Here is a 23105-nt window from a genome sequence, read left to right as displayed (position 1 = left end):
TGTATATTTAAAAACAACACAATTTTTAAAAATTTTTTCTCATTTCTAACTTTTTGTTTTTAATTCTTTAACATTTCATTATTTTCAGCTTTTAGATTTAGTAATTTACATTTCTAAAAATTTTTAAGTATAACATGTTATTCTGCTACTATTTTTGTTTATTTTTTATTTTTTAAATGTTTATTTTGAGAGAGAAAGAGGGATATATATATATATAGAGAGAGAGAGAGAGAGAGAGAGAGCACATGCAAGCTGGTGAACGGCAGAATAGAGAAATAGAATCCTAAGCAGGCTCTGAGCAGTCAGAACAGAGCCCAACATGGGGCTTGGTCTCAGAGCCAGGAAATCATGACCTGAGCTGAAACCAAGAGTTGGACACTTAACCAGCTGAACCACCCAGGTGCCCCTTCCTAATATTTTAAAGATTAGTACTAAGTTTGTTTGCTTTTTTTTTCTTAAATAATAAGATCATTAAATACTAATTTTTTTCTCTGAACATATTTTTTTTCACAGCCATTCAATGAAGTCTTCCTCTTTTCATTGTGTGGGAGATTATAACTTTATTTTGAGTTTCTTATTTGCCAAACATTATCTAAAAGCATTTCTTAATTTCTAAGTATTTATAATTTGTAATCATTTTTATTGTTTATTACTAATTAATTAATAGAATGTAGATTATTAAATGTCTAACTTTAAATATTTTAAAGGTTTTCTTTGTAAAGACTATTAATTTTTTTCTGAAAATATCTCTTAGAAACACCAACTATATGTTTTTTTATGTCTAAATTTAAGAGCAGTATTGCTCTTTTACTTTGCTGTTCCTATTATTTTTTGGATTGCCCTTTTATTTTTAACCTCTCATAACATAATAAGTGTGTATACCTCAGCACCAAAGTTTTGCTGAAATTATTGAAATACTTGCATTTCTAAAGTAATGAGTTGTTTTCTATTTCAAGAATCCTTAATAACCATTTATAACCAATTATCATACAATTTCTCAATCATTTCAAATGTATATAATTACTTAGGGTGTCTGGGTGGCTCGGTTGATTGCCAGTCCAACTGGCTCAGGTCATAATCTCATGGTTAATGAGTTAAAGCCCCACATAGAGCTCACAGCTGTAATCGCAGTGCCTGCTTCTGACCCTCTGTCCCCCTCCTTTTCTGCCCCTCCCCCACGCATCCTCTCTCTCTTTCTCTCTCTCAAATAAAATAAACAGTAAATTTTTAAAAATGTATGTAATCACTTAGATAAAAAGTCTTTTCATTACAAGTCTTTTTTATTATTTAAAACTACTTTATTTGATTTTACCATGCTATCCCTTCTTTTCTTGATGGCTTATTTCTGAATAGTTCCATATTTTCCTCATATTTATATGCAGATGACATGGTCTTTGAATTCTTGTATACTCATAGGTATATTTATTTCACCATGTGAAATGTTTTTCTTATATATTTTTCCTATATAAACTATTTAATACATACTTATTTAGTTTTTGGTTTATAAGCAGTTTTAAATTTGTATTATAATAATAATTTATAATTATAAAAACACTGTGAAATTGATCTTTTTAATATTGTGAAATGTACTTTTATCCCTAATAATACCTCTTACCTCTAAGTATTAATATAGCTACTATACTTTTATTTTATTTGCTTTTTATCTTTCCTTTTTGTTTCCACTATTGCTTCACTTTTCAGTCTCCATTCACGCTGTCATCTTTGGGTCTCAAAATCCTGCAGTCCGATTTACTTTAGTAAAGTTCTTTTTTTTTTTTTTTTAAATCTTACTGGGTATGATCTATATAGCAAGTATTTAAGATTTACCACATTTTTTAACCATGGATTTGTTCATTTAACCAATGTTTATGGAGGTTCTGATGTCAAGATTTGAGTGAAGTAGTGGAAGCAATTATTTGGGAAGTAGAAATCTTTGCAAAACACAGAAGTCATCCAAAGCTTCTTGTTCTCATTTGAGATCAAAGTACTCATCACTAAGCAGAACGGTAAGGTAGATGAAAATTATAGTGCATAACAAGATAACTCTAACTCCTTAATTATGTCATTCTAAGTAAGAAGATTCCTTTCTTGTTTTATAGGAGTTCCATGTATTAGGATGTGCTTTCCTTTAAATATTTCTTTTTATTACTATTACATTTTGTATTATCAAAATTGTAACAATATAATGAAACTTGACTGTTTTATAATGAAATTGTATATAGTTATATCTCATATATATCTCATATATATATAATCGTATGTAGTTATATAAAAGTCACAATTAGTTTGATTGGATCTAACTTAAATTAAATTTAAAGTTGTTGCTGAAATGCATGGAAAAGTTTCCTAAAGGGGATCATGAAATCAGCCTTACTTAAAACATTTATAATCCTTATTTTTACCCATCTGTCTGAGATAGCTAGAAGCTAAATTAGAGATTAGAGGTCATGAAACCCTGTCTTTATGTCTATTTCTATAAGGATGAAAATTATAAATATATTTTTGGGTGTAAATAAAATATTTAATGCTTCATCGAATTATTTTGGCTTTATACCAGCCTCATGTCACAGAAAACTAGAAAAACAAGGGTAGGAAAAATGCTAAGTTTGCGCTGCAATATGAATTCATAACAGGTATCCTAAAGTTCACACAATTTTAAGCATAAATCAGAATCAAGCATACATTACATTGCCAAATATACAAAACAGACTGACCTTTGCAAATTTAACAGCAGAAACAATTCTTTTTTGTTATCCTGCAATCGATTCTCATATTGACCATCTGCCATTTATTGAGGGCCTCTTTTTTTGGTAACAGCTTTATTAAAATATAATTAACTTATCATAGAATTCACCCATTCAAAGTTTACAATTCAGTGGATTTTAATGTATTTACATAATTGTGCAACCATCACTACAGTCAATTTTTAGCACATTTTCATGATCCTAAAAACAAAACCTGTACTATTTTGCTATCACCACAAAATTACCCTATACCCCAAAGCCCTAAACTAATACTAATCTCTTTTCTGTCTCTATAGATGGGCCTGTTCTAGACATTTAACATAAATTGTATCACACAAAATGTGCTTAGTGACGTCTCAAGTTGTATAAAGTTTTCAAGATTCCACCATGTTGAAGTGTGTATCAGAACTTCATTCTTTTTTATGGTTGAATAATATTCCTTTATATACATAGATGACATTTTATTTATTCATTCATCAGTTGATACACATTTGGGTTGTTTCCACCTTTTAGCTATTAAATAAAATTATTCTATAAACACTTTTCTACAAGTTTTTATGTGGACATATATTTTTACTTCTCTTGGATATATACCTAGGAGTAGAATAGTTGGGTCAAATAGTAACTCTGTGCCTAACTTTTGGATGAACTTTTGGAACTGTTTTCCAGAGTGTCTGCTTAATTTTATATTTCCACAAATAGTTTATAAGGTTTCTAATTCTTCACATTTGGATTGCCAACATTTGGTTTTATCTGATTTTTTTTCTCATAGGCATCCTAGGGTATAACCTGTTATCTCATTGTGGTTTTGATTTGAATTTCTCTGATGGCTAATATGTTGAGCATATTTTTGTATGTTTATTGATCATTTGCACATCTTCTTTGGAGAAATGTTTACTGAGACTCTTTGCTCATTTTTTAGATGATTTGAAGACATTTAATAATATTTATTAGTTGGTATTTTAGGCAAAACTGCAATCCACCAATAAAAATCCTTCACATTTATACTTCTAGCCTGTCCAAAATGGGTGAAAGGGTTGAATCTTTACACTATTTAATTAAGATGAACAAAGGTCTATGGGGTGCCTGGGTGGCTCAGTCAGTTAAGCATCTCACTCTTGATTTCACCCGAGGTCATGATCTCACAGTTTGTGGGTTTGAGCCCTGAGTTGGTCTCCATGCTGACAGTGCAGAGCCTGTTTGGAATTCTCTCTCTCCCTGGTTCTCTGCCCCTCTCCCTCTCTCTCTCTGTCTCTCTCTCTCTGTCTCTGCCTCTCTCTCTCTCTCTCTCAAATAAATAAATCAATAAATAAACATTAAAAAACAAAAAGATGAACAAGGGTCTGTTTTACTGAAGAAAGCAGTATATGAACCTTTAAATTCAATGATCCCTATTTAGAAGTAAACCCACTTGATTGTTTTTTGTTTTATTGAGAGGAAATGTATATAACATAAAATTAGCCATTATAAACTACACAATTCAGCTGTTACAAACTAGTACCTTCATAATGTTGTGCAACCACCACTCACAAGTTCTAAAATATTTTCATTGACTCAAAAAAACCTCTGCTCATTATATTGTCACTCCCCATCCCTTCCTTTCTAGCCTCTAACAACCACCAATCTAGTTTTTGTCGGTCTTTATGGATTCATCTCTTCTGAATATTTCATGTAAGTGGAATGATGCATTATGTGACATTTGTGTATAGATACTTTGATTTAGCTTGATTTTTTTCAATTTTTCTCACAACTGCAATATGTATCAGTACTTTATTCTTATTGTTGAATCATATTCAATTGTATGTGTATTTATCTTGTTGATCCATTTATCCGTATACATTAATGGACATTTGGATTATTTTTACTTTCTGGCCATTGTAAACAGTGTTGCTATGCACATTTGTGGCTGGTTTTGGTATCTGAGTAATATTAAAAAATGTTTCTTTCTCTGCTTTTTTTTGGTGCAGATATGAATATACTGTATGTAGGTTTTAATGATAACTTCCATCACTATACTTTTTATAGATGTAAATTTTTCTATTTTTTGAGTCTGTTTTGTTTTTGTAATTTGTGATTTTCTAGGAATTTATCTTTTTCATGTTAAGCAATTCACCTATTATTTCATTAAAATCAGTAGTAATGTCTACTTTTCATTTCTGAATCTAGCTATTTGATTTTTATCTTTTATTTTTTTCCAATTTTTATCCATTTTATTATTTTATTTTAAGTGTATTGTAAACTTTATTTAAGTTTATTAATTTTCTGAGAGAGAGAGAGAGAGAAAGAGAGCAATCAGGGGAAGGGCAGAGAGAAAGAGTGAGAGAGAGACAGAATCCCAAGCAGGCTCCAAGCTGTTAGCACAGAGCATGATGCGGAGCTCCAACTCACAAACTGGGAGATCGTGTCCTGAGTCAAAATCAAGAGTGAGACTCTTAACTGACTGAGCCACCTAGATGCCCCATTTTATTGATCTTTTAAAATAATCAGCTTTTGAGTTAAAAAAAAAAAAAGGTGTTCTTGCTTTTCTATTCTGTATATTATATTTTTCTCTTCTTTCATTCCACATGTTTTAGGATTAGTTTCCTCTTCTTTTTCTACTGTTGTAAGGTAGAAAGTTAAGCTATTGTTTTGACATCATTCTTTGTTTTTAAAAACAAAATAGAGGTGTATTCTATAAATTTCTCTCTAAGCAGTAGTTCCACTGCATTCCAGGTTTTCTATATTATGTCCTCATTTTGTATTAGTCTCAAAGTAATTTCTGATCTCGTGTGTGGTTTCTTCTTTGACCCATTGGCTATTTATGTGTGTTGTTTAATTTCCTCACATTTCTGGTTTCCAAAGGTATTTCTGTTACTGATTTCTAATTTCATTCCATGTGGTCAGAGAACCTACTTTGTATTATTTCAAACTTTAAAATTTTTGAGGTCAATTTATAGTCTAGCTATATTAACCAGGCCTGCTGTGTTGTTGTGGTTGTTTTTGTCTATTTGTTTGTTTTATTCTGTCTTCTGATACTTTGACAATTTAGGAACTTGCCAAATGCCCCAAAGCTGCTAAGATTACTTCAACTACTCAACTCTAAGCCTGTTTCCCTTGCCTCATGTATTCTTTCCCACATAAACCACAATAAAGGCTTTGCCAACTGTTCTTATCTCTCTGCTGTTTTCTCCTATAGCCCCCTGTAGTGTGGTATGTCCCCAACTCTTGAGAACTGTGGGTAATAAACTCTCTTTTCAATGGCAATGTTGGCCTCATATTATCTCAAATTTTCTTTTAATGTACTATATTTTAAGTCACTAGCATATGCTATACTCTGGAGAATGGTTCATGTCGCTTGAGAGGAATACATGTTATTTTGTTGTTGAATAGTGTGCTCTATTGCTGTTTGTTAGATTTAATCAGTTCACAAAATTTTTCAAGTCTTCTATTTCATGTTGATCATCTGCATAGGGCTTATATACATTAACGAAAATGGGAGTATTGATGTTTCTATCTATTATTGTTGAAATGTCTATGTGTACCTTCAGTTTTATCACTTTTCCTCCATGTCTTTGGGGGCACTATGTTTAGGTGTGAATATTTTTGTAACTGTTATAGTTTCATAATGTTTTAACCCTTTAATATTATAAAATGTACCCCTATATCTCTAAAAACATTTTGAATCAATTGTGTCTGATATTCATGTACTACAGCTTTCTTTTGGTTGCTGTTTGCATGATATATCTTTTTTTTCTATTTTTTTTACTTTCCATCTATTTGTATCTTTGGATCTAAAGTGTGTGGAACATAGTATATACAGATAGTATCTTTTATTTTTAATCTTTTAAATCCCTTCCTTCGGATAGGATTCTTTAAACGATTTACATTTAAGTTATTGTTGATATAATTTAGTCCATAATTTTACTTCTTGTTTTCTGTATGTCTCATGTCTTTTGTGTTTCTGTGTTTTCTCTCGTTTACTGCATTATTTGCAATAAGAAAATATTATCTAATGTAACACTTCAATTTCTTCTGTCATTGTTCATTATTTAGTTTTCCATTATTAACGATTTATCGGGGCTGCCACACAAATTTATCTGAATCTGTTTCAGATTTATTTCAGTGAGATATCAAATCATGATTCCCAGTTAGTTTTATTTCCTTTTCCTTTTTTGTGGGGTTAATATTATATGTATTTCATAAACACATGTTACTTACTCAACAATTTTAATTATTATTTTTATAACTACATCTTTTAAAGAAGATAATAGTGGAGTGTAAGTATGTATTTATAGCTTTTGAAATATTAACCATCTATTTGCCGTGTCTGTTTCCCTTCACTTTTTTCCTGTGGGTTTCAGTTACAATCTGGAGTTATTTACCTAGCCCTTTGCTGCCTTGCTTTCACCTGTCTTCTTTGTGCTAGTACTGAAAAATATGTTATATTTTTATATGGTATGAGTTCAATAATATAATTATAAACATGTTGTGTAATATAATTGGTTTTTAAATCACCTAAAAGAAGAAAAAAGATGAGATATGCATTTGTACTGTCTTTTATAATTGCATAGTTGTCCTTTCCAGTGCTTTTTGCTTTTTCAGCTGGACTTGTATTACTGTCTGGAATCCCTTTCAGTAAGCCTGAAGAACTTCCTTTCATATATCTTGTAAAGTGGGTCTGCTACCTACAAATTCTTATAGTGTCCTTTTTGTTTGTTTGTTTTTAATGTTTATTTTTGAGAGAGAGAGACAGAGTGTGAATGGGAGAGGGACAGAGATAGAGGGAGACACAGAATCCAAAGCACGCTCTGAGCTCAGGAACCTCAAGATCATGACCTGAGCCAAAGTTGGATGCTTAACCAACTGAGCCACCCAAGCACCCCTGTTTGTTTTGTTTGTAATGTCTTCATTTCACCTTTATTATTTTTTAATGTTTATTTATTTTTGAGAGAGAGAGAGAGAGACAGAGGAGACAGGACAGAGCTGGAGTGGGGGAGGGGGAGCAAGGGAGGGGATACAGAATCTGAAGTAAGCTGAGGGCTTTGAGCTGTCAGCACAGAACCCAAGGCAGGGCTTGAATTCACAAACCATAAGATTATGACCTGAGCCGAAGTTGGACTGAGCCATCCATGTGCCCCTCACCTTTAGTTTTTAAGGGAGCTTTGCCAGATACAGAGTTCTTGGTTAACATTTGTTTCCCCTTTATAAACATTTTGAATATATTATCCTACTGCCTTCTGCCCTTGATTGTGTCTGATGAGAAATAAGTTGCTATTCTTATTGGAGTCCCATTAAGTAGTCATTTTTTCTCTTGCTGCTTTCCAGATTTCTCTGCCTTTAGCTTTCAGCATTTTTACTATGACAAGTCTGTTTGTAGATCATCTTGTGTTTATCCTACTTAGATTTTGGTGAGTTTCTTAAATGTGTAGATTAATTCTCATCGAATTTTAGAAGTTTCCAGACACCACTTCTTTAAATATTTTTCTCTGCTTTCTTTGTGGCGCTCCCATTATGTGTACATTGTTGTCCTCAATGGTACCCAGCATTCCCTTCCAACCCCCCACCCCCACCTGCCACACACAAATCAGCCTCAGTCACTCAGAGCTTAAGTGCTGGGAAAATGATGGAAAATATGGACATTCTGCCCCACGGGGAAAATGCTATAACCCTTTTTATTTTATTTTATAACCATTGCCTCAGCTACAATAATCGAGTGGATTTTTTACACTACCAGCCATACATAGACATTCAGACTGCATATTCAGCCAGCCACCTGAGTGAACTCAGGATGCTAAATTACATATATTTACTGAAGACTTAAGGTGGGAAAAGGCATTTTTGATCTACCTCAAGAAAGAGTGGTTGAGTAAACATGGGGCCTGTTGAGGGAGCACAGAAAAACCAACCAAAAAAAGCATCAAAGTTGAAGTCAAGAGAACTAGATTCTTGTCTCAAGCATGTAATTAAGTTTCAAAGTTAACTTGGCTTAATCACTTAACAGCCTTTGGCTCAAGTTTTCTAATATTTAAATTGTATGGTTGAGCTAGTTATTTTTTAAGGTGATTTTCTTCATTAAATTGTAGATGACTTCTGCTATAATTGTCATGGGTACTTTTTCTATCTGATCACTTTCTGGTTAAGTTCACATATTCATGAGTCACCTCCCCTTACCCTTAAAGCCAAGAAATTATTCTAACTTCTGCTACTCAAAGAAAGCAAACTAGCTCATTTAGACTGATTTTAAATACTCTTAAATTTAATTTTCAGAGTTGTCTGTGTGTCAATTGCTGATGATCACACAGAAACAGAAGAAATGATGGAAGAATTATATTTACACAAGAACAAATCCCATTCCATATTTAAGTATCATTTCAGACACAAGTTAGAATGTATTGCTAATCTTTTTTCTTACTTCTGAGTATATGTTCCTATAAAGTATGGACAGTATCATTTTTAACCCACATACCTAGAATATTAAATGTAAAGCACAGTGTTTAGGGATATGATGAAAGTTATCAGGCAGAAATATCATTGTTAATTAGCTTAAAAGATAAAATCTAAATAGAATATAATATATAAGTAATCACTAGGTTTAAGGAATATTAATTAAGTGGACAAATAAATGTGTTTGAATAATTGGAAATTATTATTTTTTAAATATTTATTTTTGAGAGAGAGACAGACAGACAGAGTGAGAGTGGGGCAGAGGCAGAGAGAGAGACACAGAATCTGAAACAGGCTCCAGGCTCTGAGCTGTCAGCACAGAGCCTGATGCAGGGCTTGAACTCGGGAATGGCGAGATCATGACCGAGGCCAAAGTCTGAACTTAACCAACTGAGCCACTAGGCGCCCCGGAAATTATTTTTCATAAGACATGTTTAGAAATTCCTTTTATATGATATTTGATTGATACACAAATATTTGTACTGCATTTCATCTATGCATATAGATATAAGAAATTATATATACATAACAATGTATATTAGCATTTGTACTATGCATTAGTAACATATAAATGTGCAATATGGACAGAATACAGTAATGTGACTACTAATCTTTCACACTTTACATTTACACTTTGATAATCAATTTACTCTGATTTTTTGTGAAGCCTTCAGGGTAAAGTTATATTAGTGCATAACTCAGTGCTTTTCGAATTTTAAAGTGTCTTGGACTTCCCTGCAGCATATGACACTCTATACAAAATCATTCTCAGAAAAATTGGTTTAGTAGGTCTGTGGTGAGGAACAGAAATTACAGATTTCACTTTCTTCGTGTCATTTTTTAAATTGAAGTATTATTGTATGCCAGTTATACTTCAATTAAAAAAATAGGGGTGCCCAGTGGCTCAGTCAGTTGAGCATCCAACTTCAGCTTAGGTCATGATCTCATGGTTCCTGAGTTTAAGCCCCATGTCAGGCTCTGTGCTGACAACTCAGATCCTGGAGCCTGCTTCTGATTCTGTCTGTGTCTCCCTCTCCCTCTGCCCTCCCTCAGATCACACTCTGTCTCTCTCTCTCAAAACTAAATAAAAAAAACGTTAAAAAATATTTTTAAAAAATAGACACTGGTGTGCCTGGGTAGCTCAGTTGTTTAAGCATCCAGCTCTTGATTTCATCTCTGGATAATCTCACAGTTTGTGAGTTCAAGCCCCATATTGGGCTCTGTACTGATAGTGCAGAGCCTGCTTGAGTTTCTCTCTCTTTCCCTACCCCTCCTGTGCTCTCTCTCTCTCTCTCTCTCTCTCTCTCTCTCAAAAATAAATAAATAAATAACTTAAAAAATAAATTTAAAAAATAGACACCGGGGGCGCCTGGGTGGCGCAGTCGGTTGGGCGTCCGACTTCAGCTCAGGTCACCATCTCACGGTCCGTGAGTTCAAGCCCCGCGTTGGGCTCTGGGCTGATGGCTCGGGGCCTGAGCCTGCTTCCGATTCTGTGTCTCCTTCTCTCTCTGCCCCTCCCCCCTTCATGCGCTGTCTCTCTCTGTCTCAAAAATAAATAAAAACGTTAAAAAAAAAATAGACACCAAGGGAAGAAGAAAAATTCTGCAATTTTAATAGGTAACTTTTGAGAAATGCTAACCTAGTTTTTCAGTTCCTTCAATTGCAAATGAGCTTGGATAGAAGGAAACAATAGAAACTCAATCTTCCCTGACTTGAACTGAAGCAACAAATCAAACCTATTATTTTTTGAGAATAGAAGAAAACAACAATAAATAATTTCTTTATTCTATACCTACAGACCAATACCATTATACATTATCTCTATGTTTATTTTTACTGTGAGTTTTTTGGGAGTGGCAGTGTATCCACTTTTAAAATCAGTTACTGTGCTTTCCTAGGTGATAATGAAACAGGATTTCTGATGAAGGGAATAGAGATTAAAGTTCATTTATTTAATTTCACACTCAAAGTAGAATTTTACTTATTTTATTTTCCAGTGTTTTTTTTTTTTTTTCAGTCTTGGTCAGATGTTTCAAAACATATTACTACTTTTTTCTTTTCCTTATTGTTTTGGTTATTTTTAGAAGTTCTCTGTTAAGGCTTAAAAAATGACTTTGGCAATTTCTCTTGATATTTGCCATTCTCTTAATTCTATCCCATTACTCCCATTTATGCCTTTTTGTATCATGGTAAAGTATCCCCCTTCTGCCTCTAATGTTTACATATGTCAAATGCTGATGTGTTGTTCTAAATAGAAATGGTTATTGTGGCAGCTGTAAGCAGGAGAGTGGTGTAACAGTGTAATAAATAGTCCCTAACTAAGCATGTATAAGGATTTACACACTGCAGCAGCAAAAATTAAGTCACTCAGATAAGAATGTTAGAAAGTCTTTCCTTGACCTTTACTTAATGGGTGCTCATATTTCTACACAAACACATTACTGCAGTAGTGAATATATAGCAATCATTATTATTTATGTGCCATGCTGTTGTAAATACAATCATAGTTATTAGCATTAATTCATTTTTACAAAATGCTTCTAACAACATACTGTATTACAAATAAGAGACAAATTTTCATCCCTTTCTGCATAACTTCTACCCTAGCCTGTCTTAATTTGTGTTTATAGATAAGCTTATGTAACTGGAAAACTCTTTCACACCCATTTGGATTATTTCTTTTCCACTATAAACATTTCAAAATGTGTAACTTGATCCTGATGCAGGAATACATATAACTTTTTAATTTTACACCATCTATATTTGCTCAGAATATCAGGTAATCTTATGTACATTTACTTTCCCATTCAAATATATGATGAAGTAGAGATTGCATGATAAATATGCTTGGTTAAAATCAAACATTTCAGGGGCGCCTGGGTGGCGCAGTCGGTTGAGCGTCCGACTTCAGCCAGGTCACGATCTCGCGGTCCGTGAGTTCAAGCCCCTGCGTCGGGCTCTGGGCTGATGGCTCGGAGCCTGGAGCCTGTTTCCGATTCTGTGTCTCCCTCTCTCTCTGCCCCTCCCCCGTTCATGCTCTGTCTCTCTCTGTCCCAAAAAAATAAATAAACGTTGAAAAAAAAAAAATCAAACATTTCAAGTAATGTCAGAATTGCTTAGACCTTTTGGTCTAATTGGAAACTCATTTTACTTCCAGTCCCAGAATTTTCTATCCCTTTTAGAAAAAACTTAAAGTTTAGTTTCCTATTAATTAAAAACAGACTGCTGGTAATATTTTGCAGAGATGCAATATTGCCTTTTCTGTATCCATGTTTATCCATGTTGTGTCCTCCTATAATAAGAGAATTCCAATTATATCAATGTATTAAGTATATCAATATATCAATTATGCCAATTATATATATAAATTATATCAATGTATCAATGTATTGGTTATATCAATATAAAATATATCACTGTAGCAAAATCAAGCTACAGTAATTTTCTAATCTTTCCTTGCAATTAAGTCTGAGCAAAGAACAGTAGTGGGGGAAATTCTAGAAAGGCTCCTTAAAAAGAGGGCAGAAATTTAAGAATAAAACCCTCGGAAACATTTGCTTATTGTCCCCTTCTTTTATTACCAGTTTTCAATTAATAACCTCTAGCCATGGCTCTATCTTTTCATTCTGCCTGTTCTTCATCTAGTCTATGCTGTCATGACTGTTCATCTCAATGGTAGCCATCTCACCGTTTTTCATTTTCAGTTTCTTATTTTCTTATGTTTTCAACAATCCTGAGTTTTACTGTCAATTTAATGTGCTTTCATCATTTCATTGTTCTGTTAAAAATATTTAATTTGCTCTGCATTGTCATATACACCTTTAGTATTTAGGACTCTCCTCAATTTGGCTGCATCATAACTTTCTATTTCTTTCCCTCCAGTTTCCAATATAAATAAATTGTTCCTGTGAGAATAATCTATTCAAGATTATCTGTTTTCCATGTCTTTGCACATAGACGTATACTATATCTCACTTTGTACTCAGATCCAAATATTGCCCATTAATTGTTTCCCTGCTCAAAGCCTTTGTCTTCCATGGAGCTGAGCACCCTAGTGTACTATGAATTTTCTTCCTCTAAATGTTTGTATATCTAATATAATATAATATAATAAACATAATATAATATAACATAATATAATATACCTGTTGGTGGTAATGTTCATTTTAAATCAGTCAGATACAACTTTATATTGCTAGGGAATTTAACATGTCCCTTATCTTTCCAAATACTGCAAAGACAGGAAATACCTCTTATAATATCTTGCATACTTCATAGCCTATATTCACAACATCTAACATATTTGTCTTGGTCTAAGCACTAAGAATGTTCTTCTCATATATCTAAATGTCTTTCACCACAGTTTTCATATTTAATACAGTTAAGCTGATACTTATATAGTAACTAACAACTTTTCTCTCCATCCTAATAGTTTGCCTTTAGTTCTTTTCACAGAATATTCCAATTAATCTTCTAGTGCTCCATGACTTTTGTGAACCTAAGCTGTTATCCTCAAATATTCTAGATTTCCATGGTAACTGGGAGATACATACACACACACACACACACACACACACACACACACACACACGCAGAAATTACAGTGTAGTACAGTTTAAACTAAATATTCAGGCAAAAACATTTAATTCCATTTTTTAAAAAAAGCTGCCAGGCCAGTTAGATTCCTTTCATAGATGTTTCTAACTGGAGGGAGTAAGGGATAGTGTCTGTTTATTTCTTGGTCAGCAGTTTGAATATAACCCCAAAAACAACAGTTATGTTAAGACACAAAAATTACAGTATAGACTGTCAATTCCAGACAAGATTCTATGGGTTCTCCCATACTGTATTAAAGTGCAAGAGAAAGAAAAGGAACACAATAACTTAATTTCTTGTTTTGGAGCCTGAGTTACCTGGAACTCTCTTGATTCTTGAAAGTTTTATTTCATTTCTGTAGTAAACACAGTACACTAATGATAAATTTCTTCTCATATTAAGTTGAATTGAATTTCTGCCAAATACAACTTAGAGGATTCTACTTAATTTAGCATCAGTGTTATCTAAGTGTTTTTAAAATTAAATATCATGCTACATTCTATGTGAAGTACTTACTAATTATTCTTTCTAGTGGTGGACCAACAATGGAGCAGTGAGAGTGGTTTGTCCAGGGGTAGAAAAGAATGCTACATTGTCTATAGAAAGTTTATAAGCAATAATAAAGTCAATTCAACACTGATATGATTTATTTTAAAAATCATTTTGTGTTAGGAAATTTAAAAAATAAAAATCATTCTGTGTTGGCAATCTTACTAATATCACTGAGTAAATATTCTTCTCTGAAAAAAAATTTTTTTGTTGGTTGATATTCTAGAAAACTGCTGCAGTTTTTACTGATTACATATAAATTTCTAAGCTTTTAATTAGTATATTAATGTTATTTATACTTTGGTAAAAGTTGTATTCCTTGCAGATATTATTTGGAGAACTCCCCCCAAAAATATAGTGATCTTTCAACACACCGGGGCTTCACCACATGAGTCCCCAAGGGCGTTCAGAATCATTTGAGCTTGCTTAGGGTACAATTCGTATATCACAGCCCTCTAGTATTCTGTGTACCATTTTGTTACTTGTATATAAAAATTAAAACACAGTGACTGTAAATACAAAAAACCAGAACTCCCATTATTTTGGTGAAATCACTGTATGTGCATACCCTTCTTTGAACTTTGTAGAGTGCACTTTTAATTTTTTTATTTTTTATTAAAATTTTTTTAATATTTATTCATTTTTGAGACACAGAGACAGAGCATGAGTGGAGGAGCAGCAGACAGAGAGAGAGACACAAGATCTGAAGCAGGCTCCAGGCTCTGAGCTGTCAGCAAAGAGCCCAATGTGGGGCTTGAATTCATGAACTATGAGATCATGACCTAAGCAAAAGTCAGATGCTTAACTGACTGAGCCACCCAGGCACCCCTAAAGTGTTCTTTTTAGATGGGTTTTTCATTTTGCATGTATGTCCTTTTTAAACAATACATAAATATAATAAAAAACCCTTTACCTTTTCCACTTATACTGTAAGATTTCTTTTAATTTAAAAAATACATTTCTTAGTTTTTTAATTTATGTATTTGTTTTATTTTTACTTGAATGATTATTTATATAAAAGAAAATGTTTTCTGCCTTTCTTTTCAGGCAATTGTTACTATTTGTCTTTTTTTCATGATTATTAGTAGAGAGGCTGGTTTAAAATGATCTACTAACGAAAGTGTCAAATATGCCCTCCTCCTTCTTCCCTAAGAAACGCAAGCTACACAGTGGATAATAGAATTTTTGAAAAATACTTTATTTTTTAAAACAGTTTTCTTCTCTCTCTCTCTCCCATATATACACATACATATATGTATGTATGTATACACACACACACACACACACACACACACACAAATACACCAGATTGCTTAAGTAACATAAAAAGTGTGGTTTACCCATGAAAAGCATGTTTCATTATTTTCTCTTAAATTTATCTCACTGAGTCAGTAAAATTCTAGTATTTCAATATTTTACATCAAGCTACTATTTCCAAAATGACATGAGTATCTGTTTTCATTTCTATCTCTTTTATTTCTATTTTCTGTAAGTTGTTTCTACAAAAGCTTTTAAAAAAGGAAAAATGGCTACCAGCACCTGTCTCGTTGTGAGAGGCAAGATCTTATCACTGACAGCTAATCAATAAAAACAAATGAAAAGTAATAACATCAGACTTGAGAAGTAAGATTTTTATTCTTAGCCTGAAGCGAAGGTTCACCAATATGCTAAAATCAATCTTTCCCTCAGACCGAACCTAAATCCTAATCGTTAAATCTTTAAAAGTACCATATGCAGAGCGCCCTGCTGCCTTGCACTCACAGTACAAAATAGAAGACTGTCACTGCCGTTCTCCCCCTCAGGCCCTCATAACCAAGACAGATCACCACGCAGGAGAACACCTGACCCTGAGAGTAGAGAGAGCAAGGCATCTGCAAGACTTTTCTCGCTAAGCAGATTATAAGCAACCTCCTTGTACCCACTGTGATGAAAGTCATTCTGGGCTTTCTCAGAAGCAGGCAGTAAACTGACCAAATGCAAAGCAGGATGGTGATCAAGTACACTGCAAATAATGGCCAAAGGGCTAGAAGGGAGCTTGCATATGCATCATAATCTATCACTAGTAAGACAGAAAGAAGAATGTATGCCTTGCCTGGAAATTATTTGCTTCATCAGAAGAGAGAAAGTAAAACCCATAAAAGCTTCAAAGTAATGTTTGGAAGTTTTCTTGTATATGCAACTTGTACACATTTGATTATTTAAAAACAAATGTTAAGAAACCATTATTCCCTGCATGTGCCTTCATTCTGCTGAATCGTGAGTCTTCAGTGAACCCTGTCTGTTAGCAGAGTCTCACAGAGTGGTCCTAATCATCCAACACAGTTAATTAGAGTATCAGTGCACTTGAAAGAAGTCAGAGTGTTCACTATAAGATATTTGGCAAAAATAATAAAACATTCTCACAAGAGCTCCATAATAATCTTACTCATTGTATTCACTAATTTTTTCTTAGATATAATGATAGAATAAATGCTTACTCATGTTGGCATGATCAGATTTCAATAACCAAAGTATAAAGATAATGTTATCTTAAATAATTTCTCATAGGAAAAGTGAAATAAATCATTTGTCAAATAGCAAAATCATTTAGCAAACCATTGACAGTTGTGGCAAAAATTCTTTCTCTACAGAATCTGTACAAAATAATTTAGTTTTCTAAAGTTCTAGCCATTTTATTCTAGTATGTTAATGGGTTAAATTACTTCCATTTTATCTTCTTCTGGTATTTGTTTTTCTCCAAATTGCTAAAACTGTGATTTCCATTTTGGAGAGAAAGAGAGAGAGAGAGGGAAAGGGAGGAAGACACACACACAAAGACAGAGAGATAGATAGATAGATAGATAGATAGATAGATAGATAGATGATAGATAGATAGAACACAACCTTATTTCAGAACAAAGTAATCGCACCTGCAGTAGTGACCCTGACAACAGCATGAAAAGCCTGTAAGGAGAGAGTTGGGGCCTACCTTTATCTCCTTACCAAGGCTTCTGCATTATCAACATTACTTCTACATCCCCAGGCTACAAGTCATTTTCCTGAATTTAGTGGTATTAATTATATGATGTCCTTCCAGGTTTAGTCATAGGAGGGGTTCAGAGAATCAATTGAATGTCAGTAGCCCTAGAAATACCATCTGATAGTATGCCTTCATTATGCTACCGAGAGACCTTAAGCTTAGAAAGGGCAAGAGCCTTGGGCAGAGTCACAGAATTTGTTTTTAATAGTGGCCTGCAATCAAACAGACCTAAGTTAATCATCCAGAGGCTATTAGCTCAATTTGTCTTCTATAGTTCTTTCTTTCTCTGTTTATTTGTCTCTCTACCTACCTACCTATGTACCCAACCGTCCACATATACATAGTCTGGATGTAATGACCAAGTGCTCACATTTACCCATTAACTCACCCATTGATTTTACTTGATTCAACTTGACTCAACTTTAGTCAGGCTTTTCTCCTCCTTTATAGGCTCTTGAACGTTAACTCACTCTTTAGCTTAGGCTAACACTAACAAGCATAACCTCGTCCATTAAAGGCTCTTCCTAAGAATGGACTAACCACAGGGCAGAAAAATTCCTATCCATCCTTCCCCAGTCATGCGATCAGCTCACCTGTCTCTGCTTACCCTTCTCCATCACAAAGTTCTTTCTAGCCCTGCTTATGCTTCCCTATAAAAGAAAGATCTTTTTCTGTTTAACTTTGATAACTTTCTGGAATGTTCCAAGTATTCTCCCTATTTCAGTAGTCTTTTTGGATAAAATCTTTCTTAAGTCCAGATTTGTTACTCGTTCAACAGTAATAAATGTCTTAAATTGTATTCTCAAAAAGACAAATGTTTTAAAAAAAGGTATTTTCTACCCAACAGTTATCAATTTCTAACTTAATCCCTTTTCATATTCCTGTAGTATGAGTTCCCCACTTTCAGTTTACTAAAACTGCTATCTTTTAAGCTCATAAGTCTGTTCCAACAACTTATTCTCAATCCTCAACCTGCTTGTATTCTTTTTTTTTTTTTTAATTTTTTTTCAACGTTTATTTATTTTTTTGCGGGGGACAGAGAGAGACAGAGCATGAACGGGGGAGAGGCAGAGAGAGAGGGAGACACAGAATCGGAAACAGGCTCCAGGCTCTGAGCCATCAGCCCAGAGCCCGAGGCGGGGCTCGAACTCACGGACCGCGAGATCGTGACCTGGCTGAAGTCGGACGCTTAACCGACTGCGCCACCCAGACGCCCCAACCTGCTTGTATTCTTACCATGAATTTATGCTTTAGCCAACCCTTTCATCTAATATATATCTTGACTTTCATGAGAAGTGCTTCTCTTTTACCTTTGTGCTATATCTAAAATGCACTATACTGAAAACTTCAGTCTTCATTCATTCCCCCATCTCTTTTATTGAGGCTTTCCTATTTGGTCTCAATTGATTAAAGTTTCTTTGATTTTCTCTTTTTATTCTTGGACAAATCATAGTTCTTTTTCTTCCAGAGTTTCATTTCTAGAAGTTTCCTTCTAGAAGATTTGGTTTTCATGATCTTATAGGATATACAAACGATAACTTTCCATCTTTATAGGTAAACATATAATCCATATACTGACCCTCATTCCAGAATTTTGACTACTTAAGTCAAGATGGTATTTCCACAGAGATAAATTGATATATACAAACTGGTAAAAATGGGTTAAAGTAACGTATGAAAGGAGAAAATTCAAATAGGTTCTGAAAGCTTTCATAATTTTCTGCAAGGTATGTTATTATGCTTCACAAAATTTTCTGTATTGAACTATATATTTTATAATTTCTTTGTCATTCTTAAGTAATACTGGCTCTGTGTCAATTTCACCAATTTGGATATGGATTGTTTGCAATGTGGCTTATAAATGATATCCTCATTGTAGCTGCTCCACCAGATGAAAATAAATATGTTAAATAATATATTATTTACTTCAGTTACCTTGTGGATTTTAAAATTGAAATGTCAGCAGGTTGCAATTCACTTCCAAACCAAAACACATATTAGCACAACAACTTGGTTTCTTATATCTGCAGGGTTGCTTCTTAAATATGGGGTTCACTGACCACTTGCATCAGACTCATGCAAGTATGTGTGTGTGTGTGTTGTACATGTATTTTAAATACAAATCCTTGGCATCTAAGCAAAACAGCTGAATTATAATTTCCTGGAGTGGGGCTTGAATTTTTTTTAAATAGGCTATCCTTGTGATTCCTCTTATATACTTTTGAGTATGGGTATCACTGATACTGAGAAGTGAACTACTTTACTCCTATCTGCCACTATCTAGAAGGTGTTTAGAGAGAACATAATCAGGGAGAGCATACTCTGCTCTCCATCTGGCCTGATAAGGCACATCAGATCTGTGTCTTGCAAGCATTAAAATCCTCTGCTGTCATGGGTCTCAAATCCGCAGCACCATGTAATGGTGAGGCCCTACAAGATGACTTCATCATTGCCCCTACTGTGTGGGGTTGCAAAGATAGCAGCAGTGGCTGTAAGAACAGTTTGGCCCTCAGGGCACCGCTCTGGGATTGGGGAGTGCCAGGCAGGTTCTGTCCTTTCAGCCAAAGCAAGGGTTTTCCTCCCCCACAGCTGTTTCACTAACACCACTTAAAGTCCCATCCAGGCTTCCCCGGGGCTTCCACGTGTCCTGAGAAAAACCATAATCCTAACATTTTTTTTAAAAATAAAATGGAAAGTATCCTCTTTTTTAAAAGATATAAAATTGGGGCACCTGGGTGGCTCAGTCAGTTAGGCATCCGACTTCGGCTCAGGTCATGATCTCCTGGTTCATGAGTTCCAGCCCTGCTGACAGCTTGGAGCCTAGAGCCTGCTTTGGAATCTGTGACTCCCTCTCTCTCTCTCTCCCCTCCCCAGCTCATGCTCTGTCTCTGTCTCTCAAAAAATAAATAAACGTTAAAAAAATTAAAAGAAAAAGATACAAAATTTTGCATGTGGCATCAGTAGATCTGCTAAGTAAGCTTTAGTGCTCTCTATATTCTTTGAATTTTTTGTACAATATTGTGAGTTCCCTTGCATTCACATCTGATATACTATTTTGAGCCTCGAAGAGTTCAGATTTTTACCTCACTCAACTAATTTCTTAACTTGGACCAGTCATTTCATATGTCTTAGCCTAAGCTTCTTTATTTGAAAATTATCTTTGGCTAACTTTCAAGCTTCAAAATTTATTAATTCAATTCATTGTTGTACCCCAACTCCCAACATATAGTAATGTGGTATACACTTAACTTTTGAACAACGCATGTTTACACTGCACAGGTCCACTTACATGTGGATTTTTTTCGAAAAATGTGGTACAATACTGTAAATGTATTTTCGCTTAAGATTTTCTTAATTATATTTTCCTATCTCTACCTTATGTTATTGTAAGAATACAATGTATAATACATATAACATACAAAATATGTATTAATTAACTATTATGTTGTCAGTAAGGCTTCAGGTCAACAGCAAGCTACTAGTAGTTAAGATTTGGGAGAGCTAAAGTTGTACCTGAATTTTCTACTGCACAAAGTCAGCGCCTCTAACCCTTGTATTGTACATAGGTCAACTGTTTTAATATCGCTTAATTTGTGTTGGATTGTCCAAATAGAAGACTAAGTACATGCTCTAGGCAGCAGCAGAACAGAGACTCCAAAATTATTTTGGAATTAATTTAATTACCAATTTTTTTTTTAAGAGAAGCCACTATAGGAAATAAACTTTTTCCTGGACATTTATTATTCTTACATAAATGTTCATTTTTTTAGTTATTGAATCATAAATGGCTTCAAGAATCTCCACGTTATGTTTATAGTTAGGGCATATACATGCTTAGTCATGCACATGCTAATTACTTATGAGTAGAATCTTATTTAGTCATCTATTTTTTATTACATCAGTAGTAACTGATGTAGTAACTAGTACATCAGTAGTAGTAGTATACTGATTACATAAGTATAACAATTAATATTGGCATGTAGTTTACAGTGGTGCTCTAACTATTTTGGCCTAAGTTAGTATACTGGGATTATTGCCATTCCATATAGAAAACATCCTTATGTAATTGTTTTTCATCATTTAACAGACCTTCCATTGTATTTGTGAATATATGATCATTACCACATAATATTGCATCTGTATATGGCTGACCAAATGTGATCAGCTAGAATCATATAGCCTCTCCAATTATAAACCAAGCATAATTGAGTGCTAAAATTTTACAAATATTTATAAAAATAATACATAACAATTATAGGGGTTAAGTTTAGATAATTATTGATAATTAAATCATGATTTCAGATCAAGTAAAAAGATAACTTCGAGATAATTCTATTTTTTTAATCATATGGGATAGTAGATAAACCCTTATTGTATGCTAAGATTGAAAAAAGCAAAATATTGAAGCCAGGTGGAATATATGAAATATGGAAAAAACATATTATTGAAAGTACTGTTCTGTAAGCAAATATAAATAATTTCAACACAATATTTTAAGACAGAGATGAAGTGTAACTTCCAAGTTTACATCAACTGGAGTTTAGTTAATAGCATAATAAAAGAAGAATATCAGAACGATACTATTTTCACAGTATAAAATAGATCTTTTTGTTTTGAGTTTTATTGACTTAATATTCCAATTTTTTTGATGTTTTAATTGAAGTACTGGTAAGTTATATATTTCCTATTCTATCTGCAAAACATCCAAAATGAGATATTACATTGTTCTACTCCTTCTAAAGTAACAAAATAAGATGATTCATATATGAAGAATGTTACTGATTAGACTTCAATGTATATTTTTCTGTTGTTTATTATTTTTTGTAAGAAAGTGATGAACTTTTTATAAATTATATGTATATACCTCATCTTTTCCTTGTAGTAATCAACAATATAAATTTGTGAAAGGGATTATCATAATTATGTAATCTACAATAATAATATCCTTTTGTACACAGCTAATGGAAACCCATATGGAGTGCTTTTTCCAAATGAGTTTTGTTAGCATCCAATAAAGTAAGAAAGGCAATTTTAGCTAAGTCATCTCATGAACTTAACTGTGAGGAGTGAATAATAAATACAATGCAGATACCTAAAGCAGACATGACATTTAACATGTGTATACAAGGTGCTAATGAAATGAGGCAATAACAAAAAAGAAAGAGAATATGGGAGTTTAATGCTACTATCTACTATCTGCTATAGTATATAATCTTAGTAACCATTTTCAAATGATAAAAAGAGGGTCATTTTATTTTGGGAAGTGGCAAAAAATAAAGATATTTTGTTTACAAATCTGTGCACCGTGATCCATAGCATTAAAGTGAGAAAATTAAAATGAGTCATTGCCAAATTAGGTGAGTTATCAACAAAATAGATGTATTTTCATATGAAAATGAACTATATGGAACATCTGTGGCATAAAGTATAAAATTTGTAAAATCAATGTAAGTTCAGTTTATACCCTCTTCTCTTAACTGTATATTTCTACTTTCACTTATCCTACATCCTTTCTCATCACACATCTTGAAAATTAGTTTATATTTAAGATCTTCACTTTATTCTTTTCTGTTCAATTATCAGCTACTGAAAAATGTTTCATGGCCCTCTCCTCTTACTTTTTATATTCTTTATTCATGATTCCACATCTATACTTTTCAACACGGATGCTTCCAAATCTACAGCTTTAGCCCAGACCTCACTACTGAGTGTGTGACCTACATTTTCAGTTGACAGTACTATGAATACAAAAAATTTAACCTAATCCAAATATA

Source organism: Leopardus geoffroyi, chromosome B1, assembly GCF_018350155.1.
Source record: "Leopardus geoffroyi isolate Oge1 chromosome B1, O.geoffroyi_Oge1_pat1.0, whole genome shotgun sequence".
NCBI lineage: Eukaryota > Metazoa > Chordata > Mammalia > Carnivora > Felidae > Leopardus > Leopardus geoffroyi.
This window is presented reverse-complemented; position numbering follows the sequence as displayed.